The sequence below is a fragment of the Taudactylus pleione genome, unplaced genomic scaffold (assembly GCF_031769625.1).
Source record: "Taudactylus pleione unplaced genomic scaffold, aTauple2 ptg003264l, whole genome shotgun sequence".
In the NCBI taxonomy this organism is placed as follows: domain Eukaryota; kingdom Metazoa; phylum Chordata; class Amphibia; order Anura; family Myobatrachidae; genus Taudactylus; species Taudactylus pleione.
Genome location: NW_028287620.1, coordinates 22,488 through 42,211, shown reverse-complemented (window position 1 = coordinate 42,211; position 19,724 = coordinate 22,488). Strand labels below are relative to the sequence as shown.

Here is a 19,724-nt window from a genome sequence, read left to right as displayed (position 1 = left end):
AATAATTTTTTCGTGCCATTACTATACATCCATCAGGTAAAGCTGCTGTGTGGTGTAATTTAAGACTGCTATGCACAACCATTTTTACTCTCCTTCCTTCTAAAACTGGATTCCTAGTAGCCCACTCCCTCACATTCCATTGCTTTGGACTTCATTCAGGAAACTTCCTTTTCTTTCATGAGTGTCAAACTAAACCATCCCTCCCTGGTGGTCTAGTGGCTAGGATTCAGCGCTCTCACCGCCGCGGCCCGGGTTCGATTCCCGGTCAGGGAAAGTGAGGTCCTCGGATATTTTTTGCCAAAAACACCAACCTTTCAAAGAAATGATGCACTTTCAGTTCAGGCGCATCATTTCTAATACTTGAGCAACAGTGAGATTCAAAACAGACAATGAAATTGATAACAAAGAGTCAGCTATCTTCCTTTCTTAGTGAATATTTTTCAGTTAGCTACTAAAAGACTTGTGCTCGTTGTACAGAAAGTATTTTTTTCATCAGAACCAATTAGACCATATTTGATATCTGAATCATTAATGTCTTCTTTCTTAGCACCAGAACAATTTATCATGGACCAGGGACTCTCAACGTCTAGCTCCTCTAAATAATTTTTCGTGCCAGTACTATACATCCATCAGGTAAAGCTGCTGGTGTGGTGTAATTTAAGACTGCTATGCACTACCATTTTTACTCTCCTTCCTTCTAAAACTGATTCCTAGTAGCCCACTCCCTCACATTCCATTGCTTTGGACTTCATTCAGGAAACTTCCTTTTCTTTCATGGAGTGTCAAACTAAACCATCCCTCCCATGTGTCTAGGGTGGCTAGGATTCGGCGCTCTCGACCGCTGCGGCCTGGGTTCGATTCCTGGTCAGGGGAAAGTGAGGTCCTCGGAATATTTTTGCCAAAAACACCAACCTTTCAAAGAAATGATGCACTTTCAGTTCAGAACATCATTTTCTAATACTTGAGCAACAGTGAGTTGTCAAAACAGACAATGGAAATTGATAACAAAGAGTCAGCTATCTTCCTTTCTTAGTGAATATTTTTCAGTTACTACTAAAAGACTTGTGCTCTTGTACAAAAGTATTTTTGTTTGACATGGAGTGTCAAACTAAACCATCCCTCCCTGGTGGTCTAGCTGGCTAGATTCGCGCTCTCACCGCCGCGGCCCGGTTCGATTCCCGGCTGGGGAGAAGTGAGGGTTCTTGGAATATTTTTGCCAAAAACACCAACCTTTCAAAGAAATGATGCACTTTCAGTTCAGCGCATCATTTCTAATACTTGAGCAACAGTGAGATGTCAAAACAGACAATGGAAATTGATAACAGAGAGTCAGCTATCTTCCTTTCTTAGTGAATATTTTTCAGTTAGCTACTAAAAGACTTGTGCTCTTGTACAAAAGTATTTGTTTTCATGAGAACCAGATTAGACCATATTTGGATATCTGAGTCATTAATGTCTTCTTTCTTTAGCACCAGAACAATTTATCATGGAGCCAGGGACTCTCAATGTCTACTCCTCAAAATAATTTTTTCGTGCCAGGTACTATACATCCATCAGGTAAAGCTGCTGTGTGGTGTAATTTAAGACTGCTATGCACAACCATTTTTACTCTCCTTCCTTCTAAAACTGATTCCTAGTAGCCCACTCCCTCACATTCCATTGCTTTGGACTTCATTCAGGAAACTTCCTTTTCTTCATGGAGTGTCAAGCTAAACCTTCCCTCCCTGGGTGTCTAGTGGCTAGGATTCGGTGCTCTCGACCGCCGCGGCCTCGGGTTCGATTCCCGGTCAGGGGAAAGTGAGGTCCTCGGAATATTTTTGCCAAAAACACCAACCTTTCAAAGAAATGATGCACTTTCAGTTCAGCGCAGTCATTTCTAGTACTTGAGCAACAGTGAGTTGTCAAAACAGACAATGGAAATTGATAACAAAGAGTCAGCTATCTTCCTTGTCTTAGTGAATATTTTTCAGTTAGCTACTAAAAGACTTGTGCTCTTGTACAAAAGTATTTTTTTCATCAGAACCAATTAGACCATATTTGATATCTGAGTCATTAATGTCTTCTTTCTTTAGCACCAGAACAATTTATCATGGAGCCAGGGACTCTCAACGTCTAGCTCCTCAAAATAATTTTTTTCGTGCCAGTACTATACATCCATCAGGTAAAGCTGCTGTGTGGTGTAATTTAAGACTGCTATGCACAACCATTTTTACTCTCCTTCCTTCTAAAACTGATTCCTAGTAGCCCACTCCCTCACATTCCATTGCTTTGGACTTCATTCAGGAAACTTCCTTTTCTTTCATGGAGTGTCAAACTAAACCTTCACTCCCTGGTGGTCTAGTGGCTAGGATTCGGCGCGTCTCACCGCCGCGGCCCGGGTTCGATTCCCGGTCAAGGGAAAGTGAGGTCCTCGGAATATTTTTGCCAAAAACACCAACCTTTCAAAGAAATGATGCACTTTCAGTTCAGCGCATCATTTCTAGATACTTGAGCAACAGTGAGTTGTCAAAACAGACAATGGAAATTGATAACAAAGAGTCAGCTATCTTCCTTTCTTAGTGAATATTTTTCAGTTAGCTACTAAAAGACTTGTGCTCTTGTACAAAAGTATTTTTTTCATCAGAACCAATTAGACCTTATTTGATATCTGAATCATTAATGTCTTCTTTCTTTAGCACCAGAACAATTTATCATGGAGCCAGGGACTCTCAACGTCTAGCTCCTCAAAATAATTTTTTCGTGCCAGTACTATACATCCATCAGGTAAAGCTGCTGTGTGGTGTAATTTAAGACTGCTATGCACAACCATTTTTACTCTCCTTCCTTCTAAAACTGTTTCCTAGTAGCCCACTCCCTCACATTCCATTGCTTTGGACTTCATTCAGGAAACTTCCTTTTCTTTCATGGAGTGTCAAACTAAACCATCCCTCCCAGGTGGTCTAGTGGCTAGGATTCGGCGCTCTCACCGCTGCGGCCGGGGGTTCGGATTCCTGGTCAGGGGAAAGGTGAGGTCCTCGGAATATTTTTGCCAAAAACACCAACCTTTCAAAGAAATGATACACTTTCAGTTCAGCGCATCATTTCTAATACTTGAGCAACAGTGAGTTGTCAAAACAGACAATGGAAATTGATAACAAAGAGTCAGCTATCTTCCTTTCTTAGTGAATATTTTTCAGTTAGCTACTAAAAGGACTTGTGCTCTTGTACAAAAGTATTTTGTTTGACATGGAGTGTCAAACTAAACGATCCCTCCCTGGTGGTCTACTGGCTAGGATTCGGCGCTCTCACCGCCGGCGGCCCGGGTTCGATTCCCGGGCTGGGAAAGTGAGGTCCTTGGAATATTTTTGCCAAAAACTCCAACCTTTCAAAGAAATGATGCACTTTCAGTTCAGCGCATCATTTCTAATACTTGAGCAACAGTGAGATGTCAAAACAGACAATGGAAATTGATAACAGAGAGTCAGCTATCTTCCTTTCTTAGTGAATATTTTTCAGTTAGCTACTAAAAGACTTGTGCTCTTGTACAAAAGGTATTTTTTTCATGAGAACCAATTAGACCATATTTGATATCTGAGTCATTAATGTCTTCTTTCTTTAGCACCAGAACAATTTATCATGGGAGCCAGGGACTCTCAATGTCTAGCTCCTCAAAATAATTTTTTCGTGCCAGTACTATACATCCATCAGGTAAAGCTGCTGTGTGGTGTAATTTAAGACTGCTATGCACAGACCATTTTACTCTCCTTCCTTCTAAAACTGATTCCTAGTAGCCCACTCCCTCACATTCCATTGCTTTGGACTTCATTCAGGAAACTTCCTTTTCTTTCATGGAGTGTCAAGCTAAACCTTCCCTCCCAGGTGGTCTAGTGGGCTAGGATTCGGTGCTCTCACCGCCGTGGGCCCGGGTTCGATTCCCGGTCAGGGAAAGTGAGGTCCTCGGAATATTTTTGCCAAAAACACCAACCTTTCAAAGAAATGATGCACTTTCAGTTCAGCGCATCATTTCTAATACTTGAGCAACAGTGAGTTGTCAAAACAGACAATGGAAATTGATAACAAAGAGTCAGCTATCTTCCTTTCTTAGTGAATATTTTTCAGTTAGCTACTAAAAGACTTGTGCTCTTGTACAAAAGTATTTTTTTCATCAGAACCAATTAGACCATATTTGATATCTGAGTCATTAATGTCTTCTTTCTTTAGCACCAGAACAATTTATCATGGAGCCAGGGGACTCTCAATGTCTAGCTCCTCAAAATAATTTTTTCGTGCCAGTACTATACATCCATCAGGTAAAGCTGCTGTGTGGTGTAATTTAAGACTGCTATGCACAACCATTTTTACTCTCCTTCCTTCTAAAACTGATTCCTAGTAGCCCACTCCCTCACATTCCATTGCTTTGGACTTCATTCAGGAAACTTCCTTTCTTTCATGGAGTGTCAAACTAAACCATCCCTCCCTGGTGGTCTAGTGGGCTAGGATTCAGCGCTCTCACCGCCGTGGCCCGGTTCGATTCCCGGTCAAGGAAAGTGAGGGTCCTCTGAATATTTTTGCCAAAAACACCAACCTTTCAAAGAAATGATGCACTTTCAGTTCAGCGCATCATTTCTAATACTTGAGCAACAGTGAGTTGTCAAAACAGACAATGGAAATTGATAACAAAGAGTCAGCTATCTTCCTTTCTTAGTGAATATTTTTCAGTTAGCTACTAAAAGACTTGTGCTCTTGTACAAAAGTATTTTTTTTGACATGGAGTGTCAAACTAAACCATCCCTCCCTGGTGGTCTACTGGCTAGGATTCGGCGCTCTCACTGCCGCGGCCCGGGTTCGATTCCCGGGGCTGGGAAAGTGAGGGTCCTTGGGAATATTTTTGCCAAAAACACCAACCTTTCAAAGAAATGATGCACTTTCAGTTCAGCGCATCATTTCTAATACTTGAGCAACAGTGAGATGTCAAAACAGACAATGGAAATTGATAACAGAGAGTCAGCTATCTTCCTTTCTTAGTGAATATTTTTCAGTTAGCTACTAAAAGACTTGTGCTCTTGTACAAAAGTATTTTTTTCATGATAACCAATTAGACCATATTTGATATCTGAGTCATTAATGTCTTCTTTCTTAGCACCAGAACAATTTATCATGGAGCCAGGGACTCTCAATGTCTAGCTCCTCAAAATAATTTTTTCGTGCCAGTACTATACATCCATCAGGTAAAGCTGCTGTGTGGTGTAATTTAAGACTGCTATGCACAACCATTTTTACTCTCCTTCCTTCTAAAACTGATTCCTAGTAGCCCACTCCCTCACATTCCATTGCTTTGGACTTCATTCAGGAAACTTCCTTTTCTTTCATGGAGTGTCAAGCTAAACCTTCCCTCCCAGGTGGTCTAGTGGCTAGGATTCGGTGCTCTCACCGCCGCGGCCCGGGTTCGATTCCCGGTCAAGGAAAGTGAGGGTCCTCGGAATATTTTGGCCAAAAACTCCAACCTTTCAAAGAAATGATGCACTTTCAGTTCAGCGCATCATTTCTAATACTTGAGCAACAGTGAGTTGTCAAAACAGACAATGGAAATTGATAACAAAGAGTCAGCTATCTTCCTTTCTTAGTGAATATTTTTCAGTTAGCTACTAAAAGACTGTGTGCTCTTGTACAAAAGTATTTTTTTCATCAGAACCAATTAGACCTTATTTGATATCTGAATCATTAATGTCTTCTTCTTTCTTTAGCACCAGAACAATTTTATCATGGAGCCAGGGACTCTCAACGTCTAGCTCCTCAAAATAATTTTTTCGTGCCAGTACTATACATCCATCAGGTAAAGCTGCTGTGTGGGTGTAATTTAAGACTGCTATGCACAACCATTTTTACTCTCCTTCCTTCTAAAACTGATTCCTAGTAGCCCACTCCCTCACATTCCATTGCTTTGGACTTCATTCAGGAAACTTCCTTTTCTTTCATGGAGTGTCAAACTAAACCATCCCTCCCAGGTGGTCTAGTGGCTAGGATTCGGCGCTCTCACCGCTGCGGCCCGGGGTTCGATTCCCGGTCAGGGGAAAGTGAGGTCCTTGGAATATTTTTTGCTAAAAACACCAACCTTTCAAAGAAATGATGCACTTTCAGTTCAGCGCATCATTTCTAATACTTGAGCAACAGTGAGTTGTCAAAACAGACAATGGAAATTGATAACAAAGAGTCAGCTATCTTCCTTTCTTAGTGAATATGTTTTCAGTTAGCTACTAAAAGACTTGTGCTCTTGTACAAAAGTATTTTTTCATCAGAACCAATTGAACCTTATTTGATATCTGAATCATTAATGTCTTCTTTCTTTAGCACCAAACAATTTATCATGGAGCCAGGGACTCTCAACGTCTAGCTCCTCAAAATAATTTTTTCGTGCCAGTACTATACATCCATCAGGTAAAGCTGCTGTGTGGTGTAATTTAAGACTGCTATGCACAACCATTTTTACTCTCCTTCCTTCTAAAACTGATTCCTAGTAGAACACTCCCTCACATTCCATTGCTTTGGACTTCATTCAGGAAACTTCCTTTTCTTTCATGGGAGTGTCAAACTAAACCATCCCGTCCCTGGTGGTCTAGTGGCTAGGATTCGGCGCTCTCACCGCCGCGGCCCGGGTTCGATTCCTGGTCAGGGAAAGTGAGGTCCTCGGAATATTTTGTGCCAAAAACACCAACCTTTCAAAGAAATGATGCACTTTCAGTTCAGCGCATCATTTCTAATACTTGAGCAACAGTGAGGATGTCAAAACAGACAATGGAAATTGATAACAAAGAGTCAGCTATCTTCCTTTCTTAGTGAATATTTTTCAATTAGCTACTAAAAGACTTGTGCTCTTGTACAAAAGTATTTTTTTCATCAGAACCAATTAGACCATATTTGATATCTGAATCATTAATGTCTTCTTTCTTTAGCACGAGAACAATTTATCATGGAGCCAGGGACTCTCAACGTCTAGCTCCTCAAAATAATTTTTTGTGCCAGTACTATACATCCATCAGGTAAAGCTGCTGTGTGGGTGTAATTTAAGACTGCTATGCACAACCATTTTTACTCTCCTTCCTTCTAAAACTGATTCCTAGTAGCCCACTCCCTCACATTCCATTGCTTTGGAATTCATTCAGGAAACTTCCTTTTCTTTCATGGAGTGTCAAAGTAAACCATCCCTCCCTGGTGGGTCTAGTGGCTAGGATTCGGCGCTCTCACCGCCGCGGCCCGGGTTCGATTCCCTGTCAGGGAAAAGTGAGGGTCCTCGGAATATTTTTGCCAAAAACACCAACCTTTCAAAGAAATGATGCACTTTCAGTTCAGCGCATCATTTCTAATACTTGAGCAACAGTGAGTTGTCAAAACAGACATGGAAATTGATAACAAAGAGTCAGCTATCTTCCTTTCTTAGTGAATATTTTTCAGTTAGCTACTAAAAGACTTGTGTTCTTGTACAAAAGTAGTTTTTTTTGACATGGAGTGTCAAACTAAACCATCCCTCCCTGGTGGTCTACTGGCTAGGATTCAGCGCTCTCGACCGCCGCGGCCCGGGTTCGATTCCCGTCAGGGGAAAGTGAGGTCCTTGGAATATTTTTTGCTAAAAACACCAACCTTTCAAAGAAATGATGCACTTTCAGTTCAGCGCATCATTTCTAATACTTGAGCAACAGTGAGTTGTCAAAACAGACAATGGAAATTGATAACAAAGAGTCAGCTATCTTCCTTTCTTAGTGAATATTTTTCAGTTAGCTACTAAAAGACTTGTGCTCTTGTACAAAAGTATTTTTTTCATGAGAACCAATTAAACCTTATTTGATATCTGAATCATTAATGTCTTCTTTCTTTAGCACCAGAACAATTTATCATGGAGCCAGGGACTCTCAACGTCTAGCTCCTCAAAATAATTTTTTCGTGCCATTACTATACATCCATCAGGTAAAGCTGCTGTGTGGTGTAATTTAAGACTGCTATGCACAACCATTTTTACTCTCCTTCCTTCTAAAACTGATTCCTAGTAGCCCACTCCCTCACATTCCATTGCTTTGGGACTTCATTCAGGAAACTTCCTTTTCTTTCATGGAGTGTCAAACTAAACCATCCATCCCTGGGTGGTCTAGTGGCTAGGATTCGGGCGCTCTCACTCGCCGCGGCCCGGGTTCGATTCCCGGTCAGGGAAAGTGTGGTCCTCGAATATTTTTGCCAAAAACACCAACCTTTCAAAGAAATGATGCACTTTCAGTTCAGCGCATCATTTCTAATACTTGAGCAACAGTGAGTTGTCAAAACAGACAATGGAAATTGATAACAAAGAGTCAGCTATCTTCCTTTCTTAGTGAATATTTTTCAGTTAGCTACTAAAAGACTTGTGCTCTTGTACAAAAGTATTTTTTTGACATGGAGTGTCAAACTAAACCATCCCTCCCTGGTGGTCTACTGGCTAGGGATTCGGCGCTCTCACCGCCGCGGCCCGGGTTCGATTCCCGGGCTGGGGAAAGTGAGGTCCTTGGAATATTTTTGCCAAAAACACCAACCTTTCAAAGAAATGATGCACTTTCAGTTCAGCGCATCATTTCTAATACTTGAGCAACAGTGAGATGTCAAAACAGACAATGGAAATTGATAACAGAGAGTCAGCTATCTTCCTTTCTTAGTGAATATTTTTCAGTTAGCTACTAAAAGACTTGTGCTCTTGTACAAAAGTATTTTTTTCATCAGAACCAATTAGACCATATTTGATATCTGAGTCATTAATGTCTTCTTTCTTTAGCACCAGAACAATTTATCATGGAGCCAGGGGACTCTCAACGTCTAGCTCCTCAAAATTATTTTTTCGTGCCAGTACTATACATCCATCAGGTAAAGCTGCTGTGTGGTGTAATTTAAGACTGCTATGCACAACCATTTTTACTCTCCTTCCTTCTAAAACTGATTCCTAGTAGCCCACTCCCTCACATTCCATTGCTTTGGACTTCATTCAGGAAACTTCCTTTTCTTTCATGGAGTGTCAAACTAAACCATCCCTCCCTGGTGGTCTAGTGGCTAGGATTCGGCGCTCTCACCGCCGCGGCCTCGGTTCGATTCCCGGTCAGGGAAAGTGAGGTCCTCGGAATATTTTTGCCAAAAACACCAACCTTTCAAAGAAATGATGCACTTTCAGTTCAGCGCATCATTTCTAATACTTGAGCAACAGTGAGTTGTCAAAACAGACAATGGGAAATTGATAACAAAGAGTCAGCTATCTTCCTTTCTTAGTGAATATTTTTCAGTTAGCTACTAAAAGACTTGTGCTCTTGTACAAAAGTATTTTTTTCATCAGAACCAATTAGACCATATTTGATATCTGAGTCATTAATGTCTTCTTTCTTTAGCACCAGAACAATTTATCATGGAGCCAGGGACTCTCAACGTCTAGCTCCTCAAAATAATTTTTTCGTGCCAGTACTATACATCCATCAGGTAAAGCTGCTGTGTGGTGTAATTTAAGACTGCTATGCACAACCATTTTTACTCTCCTTCATTCTAAAACTGATTCCTAGTAGCCCACTCCCTCACATTCCATTGCTTTGGGACTTCTGAATGAAGTCCAAAGCAATGGAATGTGAGGGAGTGGGCTACTAGGAATCAGTTTTAGAATGAAGGAGAGTAAAAATGGTTGTGCATAGCAGTCTTAAATTACACCACACAGCAGCTTTACCTGATGGATGTATAGTACTGGCACGAAAAAATTATTTTGAGGAGCTAGACGTTGAGAGTCCCTGGCTCCATGATAAATTGTTCTGGTGCTAAAGAAAGAAGACATTAATGACTCAGATATCAAATATGGTCTAATTGGTTCTGATGAAAAAAATACTTTTGTACAAGAGCACAAGTCTTTTAGTAGCTAACTGAAAAATATTCACTAAGAAAGGAAGATAGCTGACTCTTTGTTATCAATTTCCATTGTCTGTTTTGACAACTCACTGTTGCTCAAGTATTAGAAATGATGCGCTGAACTGAAAGTGCATCATTTCTTTGAAAGGTTGGTGTTTTTGGCAAAAATATTCCGAGGACCTCACTTTCCCTGACCGGGAATCGAACCCGGGCCGCGGCGGTGAGAGCGCCGAATCCTAGCCACTAGACCACCAGGGAGGGATGGTTTAGTTTGACACTCCATGAAAGAAAAGGAAGTTTCCTGAATGAAGTCCAAAGCAATGGAATGTGAGGGAGTGGGCTACTAGGAATCAGTTTTAGAAGGAAGGAGAGTAAAAATGGTTGTGCATAGCAGTCTTAAATTACACCACACAGCAGCTTTACCTGATGGATGTATAGTACTGGCACGAAAAAATAATTTTGAGGAGCTAGACGTTGAGAGTCCCTGGCTCCATGATAAATTGTTCTGGTGCTAAAGAAAGAAGACATTAATGACTCAGATATCAAATATGGTCTAATTGGTTCTGATGAAAAAAATACTTTTGTACAAGAGCACAAGTCTTTTAGTAGCTAACTGAAAAATATTCACTAAGAAAGGAAGATAGCTGACTCTCTGTTATCAATTTCCATTGTCTGTTTTGACATCTCACTGTTGCTCAAGTATTAGAAATGATGCGCTGAACTGAAAGTGCATCATTTCTTTGAAAGGTTGGTGTTTTTGGCAAAAATATTCCAAGGACCTCACTTTCCCAGCCCGGGAATCGAACCCGGGCCGCGGCGGTGAGAGCGCCGAATCCTAGCCAGTAGACCACCAGGGAGGGATGGTTTAGTTTGACACTCCATGTCAAAAAAAATACTTTTGTACAAGAGCACAAGTCTTTTAGTAGCTAACTGAAAAATATTCACTAAGAAAGGAAGATAGCTGACTCTTTGTTATCAATTTCCATTGTCTGTTTTGACAACTCACTGTTGCTCAAGTATTAGAAATGATGCGCTGAACTGAAAGTGCATCATTTCTTTGAAAGGTTGGTGTTTTTGGCAAAAATATTCCGAGGACCACACTTTCCCTGACCGGGAATCGAACCCGGGCCGCGGCGGTGAGAGCGCCGAATCCTAGCCACTAGACCACCAGGGATGGATGGTTTAGTTTGACACTCCATGAAAGAAAAGGAAGTTTCCTGAATGAAGTCCAAAGCAATGGAATGTGAGGGAGTGGGCTACTAGGAATCAGTTTTAGAAGGAAGGAGAGTAAAAATGGTTGTGCATAGCAGTCTTAAATTACACCACACAGCAGCTTTACCTGATGGATGTATAGTAATGGCACGAAAAAATTATTTTGAGGAGCTAGACGTTGAGAGTCCCTGGCTCCATGATAAATTGTTCTGGTGCTAAAGAAAGAAGACATTAATGATTCAGATATCAAATAAGGTTTAATTGGTTCTCATGAAAAAAATACTTTTGTACAAGAGCACAAGTCTTTTAGTAGCTAACTGAAAAATATTCACTAAGAAAGGAAGATAGCTGACTCTTTGTTATCAATTTCCATTGTCTGTTTTGACAACTCACTGTTGCTCAAGTATTAGAAATGATGCGCTGAACTGAAAGTGCATCATTTCTTTGAAAGGTTGGTGTTTTTAGCAAAAATATTCCAAGGACCTCACTTTCCCTGACCGGGAATCGAACCCGGGCCGCGGCGGTGAGAGCGCTGAATCCTAGCCAGTAGACCACCAGGGAGGGATGGTTTAGTTTGACACTCCATGTCAAAAAAAATACTTTTGTACAAGAACACAAGTCTTTTAGTAGCTAACTGAAAAATATTCACTAAGAAAGGAAGATAGCTGACTCTTTGTTATCAATTTCCATTGTCTGTTTTGACAACTCACTGTTGCTCAAGTATTAGAAATGATGCGCTGAACTGAAAGTGCATCATTTCTTTGAAAGGTTGGTGTTTTTGGCAAAAATATTCCGAGGACCTCACTTTCCCTGACAGGGAATCGAACCCGGGCCGCGGCGGTGAGAGCGCCGAATCCTAGCCACTAGACCACCAGGGAGGGATGGTTTACTTTGACACTCCATGAAAGAAAAGGAAGTTTCCTGAATGAATTCCAAAGCAATGGAATGTGAGGGAGTGGGCTACTAGGAATCAGTTTTAGAAGGAAGGAGAGTAAAAATGGTTGTGCATAGCAGTCTTAAATTACACCACACAGCAGCTTTACCTGATGGATGTATAGTACTGGCACAAAAAAATTATTTTGAGGAGCTAGACGTTGAGAGTCCCTGGCTCCATGATAAATTGTTCTCGTGCTAAAGAAAGAAGACATTAATGATTCAGATATCAAATATGGTCTAATTGGTTCTGATGAAAAAAATACTTTTGTACAAGAGCACAAGTCTTTTAGTAGCTAATTGAAAAATATTCACTAAGAAAGGAAGATAGCTGACTCTTTGTTATCAATTTCCATTGTCTGTTTTGACATCTCACTGTTGCTCAAGTATTAGAAATGATGCGCTGAACTGAAAGTGCATCATTTCTTTGAAAGGTTGGTGTTTTTGGCAAAAATATTCCGAGGACCTCACTTTCCCTGACCAGGAATCGAACCCGGGCCGCGGCGGTGAGAGCGCCGAATCCTAGCCACTAGACCACCAGGGAGGGATGGTTTAGTTTGACACTCCATGAAAGAAAAGGAAGTTTCCTGAATGAAGTCCAAAGCAATGGAATGTGAGGGAGTGTTCTACTAGGAATCAGTTTTAGAAGGAAGGAGAGTAAAAATGGTTGTGCATAGCAGTCTTAAATTACACCACACAGCAGCTTTACCTGATGGATGTATAGTACTGGCACGAAAAAATTATTTTGAGGAGCTAGACGTTGAGAGTCCCTGGCTCCATGATAAATTGTTCTGGTGCTAAAGAAAGAAGACATTAATGATTCAGATATCAAATAAGGTTCAATTGGTTCTGATGAAAAAAATACTTTTGTACAAGAGCACAAGTCTTTTAGTAGCTAACTGAAAAATATTCACTAAGAAAGGAAGATAGCTGACTCTTTGTTATCAATTTCCATTGTCTGTTTTGACAACTCACTGTTGCTCAAGTATTAGAAATGATGCGCTGAACTGAAAGTGCATCATTTCTTTGAAAGGTTGGTGTTTTTAGCAAAAATATTCCAAGGACCTCACTTTCCCTGACCGGGAATCGAACCCCGGCCGCAGCGGTGAGAGCGCCGAATCCTAGCCACTAGACCACCTGGGAGGGATGGTTTAGTTTGACACTCCATGAAAGAAAAGGAAGTTTCCTGAATGAAGTCCAAAGCAATGGAATGTGAGGGAGTGGGCTACTAGGAATCAGTTTTAGAAGGAAGGAGAGTAAAAATGGTTGTGCATAGCAGTCTTAAATTACACCACACAGCAGCTTTACCTGATGGATGTATAGTACTGGCACGAAAAAATTATTTTGAGGAGCTAGACGTTGAGAGTCCCTGGCTCCATGATAAATTGTTCTGGTGCTAAAGAAAGAAGACATTAATGATTCAGATATCAAATAAGGTCTAATTGGTTCTGATGAAAAAAATACTTTTGTACAAGAGCACAAGTCTTTTAGTAGCTAACTGAAAAATATTCACTAAGAAAGGAAGATAGCTGACTCTTTGTTATCAATTTCCATTGTCTGTTTTGACAACTCACTGTTGCTCAAGTATTAGAAATGATGCGCTGAACTGAAAGTGCATCATTTCTTTGAAAGGTTGGAGTTTTTGGCCAAAATATTCCGAGGACCTCACTTTCCTTGACCGGGAATCGAACCCGGGCCGCGGCGGTGAGAGCACCGAATCCTAGCCACTAGACCACCTGGGAGGGAAGGTTTAGCTTGACACTCCATGAAAGAAAAGGAAGTTTCCTGAATGAAGTCCAAAGCAATGGAATGTGAGGGAGTGGGCTACTAGGAATCAGTTTTAGAAGGAAGGAGAGTAAAAATGGTTGTGCATAGCAGTCTTAAATTACACCACACAGCAGCTTTACCTGATGGATGTATAGTACTGGCACGAAAAAATTATTTTGAGGAGCTAGACATTGAGAGTCCCTGGCTCCATGATAAATTGTTCTGGTGCTAAAGAAAGAAGACATTAATGACTCAGATATCAAATATGGTCTAATTGGTTATCATGAAAAAAATACTTTTGTACAAGAGCACAAGTCTTTTAGTAGCTAACTGAAAAATATTCACTAAGAAAGGAAGATAGCTGACTCTCTGTTATCAATTTCCATTGTCTGTTTTGACATCTCACTGTTGCTCAAGTATTAGAAATGATGCGCTGAACTGAAAGTGCATCATTTCTTTGAAAGGTTGGTGTTTTTGGCAAAAATATTCCAAGGACCTCACTTTCCCAGCCCGGGAATCGAACCCGGGCCGCGGCAGTGAGAGCGCCGAATCCTAGCCAGTAGACCACCAGGGAGGGATGGTTTAGTTTGACACTCCATGTCAAAAAAAATACTTTTGTACAAGAGCACAAGTCTTTTAGTAGCTAACTGAAAAATATTCACTAAGAAAGGAAGATAGCTGACTCTTTGTTATCAATTTCCATTGTCTGTTTTGACAACTCACTGTTGCTCAAGTATTAGAAATGATGCGCTGAACTGAAAGTGCATCATTTCTTTGAAAGGTTGGTGTTTTTGGCAAAAATATTCAGAGGACCTCACTTTCCTTGACCGGGAATCGAACCCGGGCCACGGCGGTGAGAGCGCTGAATCCTAGCCACTAGACCACCAGGGAGGGATGGTTTAGTTTGACACTCCATGAAAGAAAAGGAAGTTTCCTGAATGAAGTCCAAAGCAATGGAATGTGAGGGAGTGGGCTACTAGGAATCAGTTTTAGAAGGAAGGAGAGTAAAAATGGTTGTGCATAGCAGTCTTAAATTACACCACACAGCAGCTTTACCTGATGGATGTATAGTACTGGCACGAAAAAATTATTTTGAGGAGCTAGACATTGAGAGTCCCTGGCTCCATGATAAATTGTTCTGGTGCTAAAGAAAGAAGACATTAATGACTCAGATATCAAATATGGTCTAATTGGTTCTGATGAAAAAAATACTTTTGTACAAGAGCACAAGTCTTTTAGTAGCTAACTGAAAAATATTCACTAAGAAAGGAAGATAGCTGACTCTTTGTTATCAATTTCCATTGTCTGTTTTGACAACTCACTGTTGCTCAAGTATTAGAAATGATGCGCTGAACTGAAAGTGCATCATTTCTTTGAAAGGTTGGTGTTTTTGGCAAAAATATTCCGAGGACCTCACTTTCCCTGACCGGGAATCGAACCCGGGCCACGGCGGTGAGAGCACCGAATCCTAGCCACTAGACCACCTGGGAGGGAAGGTTTAGCTTGACACTCCATGAAAGAAAAGGAAGTTTCCTGAATGAAGTCCAAAGCAATGGAATGTGAGGGAGTGGGCTACTAGGAATCAGTTTTAGAAGGAAGGAGAGTAAAAATGGTTGTGCATAGCAGTCTTAAATTACACCACACAGCAGCTTTACCTGATGGATGTATAGTACTGGCACGAAAAAATTATTTTGAGGAGCTAGACATTGAGAGTCCCTGGCTCCATGATAAATTGTTCTGGTGCTAAAGAAAGAAGACATTAATGACTCAGATATCAAATATGGTCTAATTGGTTCTCATGAAAAAAATACTTTTGTACAAGAGCACAAGTCTTTTAGTAGCTAACTGAAAAATATTCACTAAGAAAGGAAGATAGCTGACTCTCTGTTATCAATTTCCATTGTCTGTTTTGACATCTCACTGTTGCTCAAGTATTAGAAATGATGCGCTGAACTGAAAGTGCATCATTTCTTTGAAAGGTTGGTGTTTTTGGCAAAAATATTCCAAGGACCTCACTTTCCCAGCCCGGGAATCGAACCCGGGCCGCGGCGGTGAGAGCGCCGAATCCTAGCCAGTAGACCACCAGGGAGGGATCGTTTAGTTTGACACTCCATGTCAAAAAAAATACTTTTGTACAAGAGCACAAGTCTTTTAGTAGCTAACTGAAAAATATTCACTAAGAAAGGAAGATAGCTGACTCTTTGTTATCAATTTCCATTGTCTGTTTTGACAACTCACTGTTGCTCAAGTATTAGAAATGATGCGCTGAACTGAAAGTGTATCATTTCTTTGAAAGGTTGGTGTTTTTGGCAAAAATATTCCGAGGACCTCACTTTCCCTGACCAGGAATCGAACCCCGGCCGCAGCGGTGAGAGCGCCGAATCCTAGCCACTAGACCACCTGGGAGGGATGGTTTAGTTTGACACTCCATGAAAGAAAAGGAAGTTTCCTGAATGAAGTCCAAAGCAATGGAATGTGAGGGAGTGGGCTACTAGGAAACAGTTTTAGAAGGAAGGAGAGTAAAAATGGTTGTGCATAGCAGTCTTAAATTACACCACACAGCAGCTTTACCTGATGGATGTATAGTACTGGCACGAAAAAATTATTTTGAGGAGCTAGACGTTGAGAGTCCCTGGCTCCATGATAAATTGTTCTGGTGCTAAAGAAAGAAGACATTAATGATTCAGATATCAAATAAGGTCTAATTGGTTCTGATGAAAAAAATACTTTTGTACAAGAGCACAAGTCTTTTAGTAGCTAACTGAAAAATATTCACTAAGAAAGGAAGATAGCTGACTCTTTGTTATCAATTTCCATTGTCTGTTTTGACAACTCACTGTTGCTCAAGTATTAGAAATGATGCGCTGAACTGAAAGTGCATCATTTCTTTGAAAGGTTGGTGTTTTTGGCAAAAATATTCCGAGGACCTCACTTTCCTTGACCGGGAATCGAACCCGGGCCGCGGCGGTGAGAGCGCCGAATCCTAGCCACTAGACCACCAGGGAGTGAAGGTTTAGTTTGACACTCCATGAAAGAAAAGGAAGTTTCCTGAATGAAGTCCAAAGCAATGGAATGTGAGGGAGTGGGCTACTAGGAATCAGTTTTAGAAGGAAGGAGAGTAAAAATGGTTGTGCATAGCAGTCTTAAATTACACCACACAGCAGCTTTACCTGATGGATGTATAGTACTGGCACGAAAAAATTATTTTGAGGAGCTAGACGTTGAGAGTCCCTGGCTCCATGATAAATTGTTCTGGTGCTAAAGAAAGAAGACATTAATGACTCAGATATCAAATATGGTCTAATTGGTTCTGATGAAAAAAATACTTTTGTACAAGAGCACAAGTCTTTTAGTAGCTAACTGAAAAATATTCACTAAGAAAGGAAGATAGCTGACTCTTTGTTATCAATTTCCATTGTCTGTTTTGACAACTCACTGTTGCTCAAGTACTAGAAATGATGCGCTGAACTGAAAGTGCATCATTTCTTTGAAAGGTTGGTGTTTTTGGCAAAAATATTCCGAGGACCTCACTTTCCCTGACCGGGAATCGAACCCGGGCCGCGGCGGTGAGAGCACCGAATCCTAGCCACTAGACCACCAGGGAGGGAAGGTTTAGCTTGACACTCCATGAAAGAAAAGGAAGTTTCCTGAATGAAGTCCAAAGCAATGGAATGTGAGGGAGTGGGCTACTAGGAATCAGTTTTAGAAGGAAGGAGAGTAAAAATGGTTGTGCATAGCAGTCTTAAATTACACCACACAGCAGCTTTACCTGATGGATGTATAGTACTGGCACGAAAAAATTATTTTGAGGAGCTAGACATTGAGAGTCCCTGGCTCCATGATAAATTGTTCTGGTGCTAAAGAAAGAAGACATTAATGACTCAGATATCAAATATGGTCTAATTGGTTCTCATGAAAAAAATACTTTTGTACAAGAGCACAAGTCTTTTAGTAGCTAACTGAAAAATATTCACTAAGAAAGGAAGATAGCTGACTCTCTGTTATCAATTTCCATTGTCTGTTTTGACATCTCACTGTTGCTCAAGTATTAGAAATGATGCGCTGAACTGAAAGTGCATCATTTCTTTGAAAGGTTGGTGTTTTTGGCAAAAATATTCCAAGAACCTCACTTTCCCAGCCCGGGAATCGAACCCGGGCCGCGGCGGTGAGAGCGCCGAATCCTAGCCAGTAGACCACCAGGGAGGGATGGTTTAGTTTGACACTCCATGTCAAAAAAAATACTTTTGTACAAGAGCACAAGTCTTTTAGTAGCTAACTGAAAAATATTCACTAAGAAAGGAAGATAGCTGACTCTTTGTTATCAATTTCCATTGTCTGTTTTGACAACTCACTGTTGCTCAAGTATTAGAAATGATGTTCTGAACTGAAAGTGCATCATTTCTTTGAAAGGTTGGTGTTTTTGGCAAAAATATTCCGAGGACCTCACTTTCCCTGACCAGGAATCGAACCCAGGCCGCAGCGGTGAGAGCGCCGAATCCTAGCCACTAGACCACCTGGGAGGGATGGTTTAGTTTGACACTCCATGAAAGAAAAGGAAGTTTCCTGAATGAAGTCCAAAGCAATGGAATGTGAGGGAGTGGGCTACTAGGAATCAGTTTTAGAAGGAAGGAGAGTAAAAATGGTTGTGCATAGCAGTCTTAAATTACACCACACAGCAGCTTTACCTGATGGATGTATAGTACTGGCACGAAAAAATTATTTTGAGGAGCTAGACGTTGAGAGTCCCTGGCTCCATGATAAATTGTTCTGGTGCTAAAGAAAGAAGACATTAATGATTCAGATATCAAATATGGTCTAATTGGTTCTGATGAAAAAAATACTTTTGTACAAGAGCACAAGTCTTTTAGTAGCTAACTGAAAAATATTCACTAAGAAAGGAAGATAGCTGACTCTTTGTTATCAATTTCCATTGTCTGTTTTGACATCTCACTGTTGCTCAAGTATTAGAAATGATGCGCTGAACTGAAAGTGCATCATTTCTTTGAAAGGTTGGTGTTTTTGGCAAAAATATTCCGAGGACCTCACTTTCCCTGACCGGGAATCGAACCCGGGCCGCGGCGGTGAGAGCGCTGAATCCTAGCCACTAGACCACCAGGGAGGGATGGTTTAGTTTGACACTCCATGAAAGAAAAGGAAGTTTCCTGAATGAAGTCCAAAGCAATGGAATGTGAGGGAGTGGGCTACTAGGAATCAGTTTTAGAAGGAAGGAGAGTAAAAATGGTTGTGCATAGCAGTCTTAAATTACACCACACAGCAGCTTTACCTGATGGATGTATAGTAATGGCACGAAAAAATTATTTTGAGGAGCTAGACGTTGAGAGTCCCTGGCTCCATGATAAATTGTTCTGGTGCTAAAGAAAGAAGACATTAATGATTCAGATATCAAATAAGGTTCAATTGGTTCTGATGAAAAAAATACTTTTGTACAAGAGCACAAGTCTTTTAGTAGCTAACTGAAAAATATTCACTAAGAAAGGAAGATAGCTGACTCTTTGTTATCAATTTCCATTGTCTGTTTTGACAACTCACTGTTGCTCAAGTATTAGAAATGATGCGCTGAACTGAAAGTGCATCATTTCTTTGAAAGGTTGGTGTTTTTAGCAAAAATATTCCAAGGACCTCACTTTCCCTGACCGGGAATCGAACCCCGGCCGCAGCGGTGAAAGCGCCGAATCCTAGCCACTAGACCACCTGGGAGGGATGGTTTAGTTTGACACTCCATGAAAGAAAAGGAAGTTTCCTGAATGAAGTCCAAAGCAATGGAATGTGAGGGAGTGGGCTACTAGGAATCAGTTTTAGAAGGAAGGAGAGTAAAAATGGTTGTGCATAGCAGTCTTAAATTACACCACACAGCAGCTTTACCTGATGGATGTATAGTACTGGCACGAAAAAATTATTTTGAGGAGCTAGACGTTGAG

The 19,724-nt window shown here is 40.9% G+C and overlaps 8 non-coding genes across 8 annotated transcripts; 2 read left to right on the top strand and 6 right to left on the bottom strand.

The window, feature by feature from the left end:
- The first annotated feature begins 201 nt into the window (after positions 1 to 201).
- Positions 202 to 273, top strand: TRNAE-CUC (transfer RNA glutamic acid (anticodon CUC)). The gene has a single exon. It is a non-coding gene; the product is annotated as a tRNA-Glu (tRNA).
- A 6,308-nt stretch (positions 274 to 6,581) lies between these two features.
- On the top strand, positions 6,582 to 6,653 carry TRNAE-CUC (transfer RNA glutamic acid (anticodon CUC)). Its single transcript has one exon. It is a non-coding gene; the product is annotated as a tRNA-Glu (tRNA).
- Positions 6,654 to 10,059: 3,406 nt separating this feature from the next.
- Positions 10,060 to 10,131, bottom strand: TRNAE-CUC (transfer RNA glutamic acid (anticodon CUC)). The gene has a single exon. It is a non-coding gene; the product is annotated as a tRNA-Glu (tRNA).
- An 844-nt stretch (positions 10,132 to 10,975) lies between these two features.
- Positions 10,976 to 11,047, bottom strand: TRNAE-CUC (transfer RNA glutamic acid (anticodon CUC)). Its single transcript has one exon. It is a non-coding gene; the product is annotated as a tRNA-Glu (tRNA).
- Positions 11,048 to 12,490: 1,443 nt separating this feature from the next.
- On the bottom strand, positions 12,491 to 12,562 carry TRNAE-CUC (transfer RNA glutamic acid (anticodon CUC)). Its single transcript has one exon. It is a non-coding gene; the product is annotated as a tRNA-Glu (tRNA).
- A 4,156-nt stretch (positions 12,563 to 16,718) lies between these two features.
- Positions 16,719 to 16,790, bottom strand: TRNAE-CUC (transfer RNA glutamic acid (anticodon CUC)). Its single transcript has one exon. It is a non-coding gene; the product is annotated as a tRNA-Glu (tRNA).
- Positions 16,791 to 17,317: 527 nt separating this feature from the next.
- Positions 17,318 to 17,389, bottom strand: TRNAE-CUC (transfer RNA glutamic acid (anticodon CUC)). Its single transcript has one exon. It is a non-coding gene; the product is annotated as a tRNA-Glu (tRNA).
- Positions 17,390 to 18,832: 1,443 nt separating this feature from the next.
- On the bottom strand, positions 18,833 to 18,904 carry TRNAE-CUC (transfer RNA glutamic acid (anticodon CUC)). Its single transcript has one exon. It is a non-coding gene; the product is annotated as a tRNA-Glu (tRNA).
- Between the last annotated feature and the right edge of the window lie 820 nt (positions 18,905 to 19,724).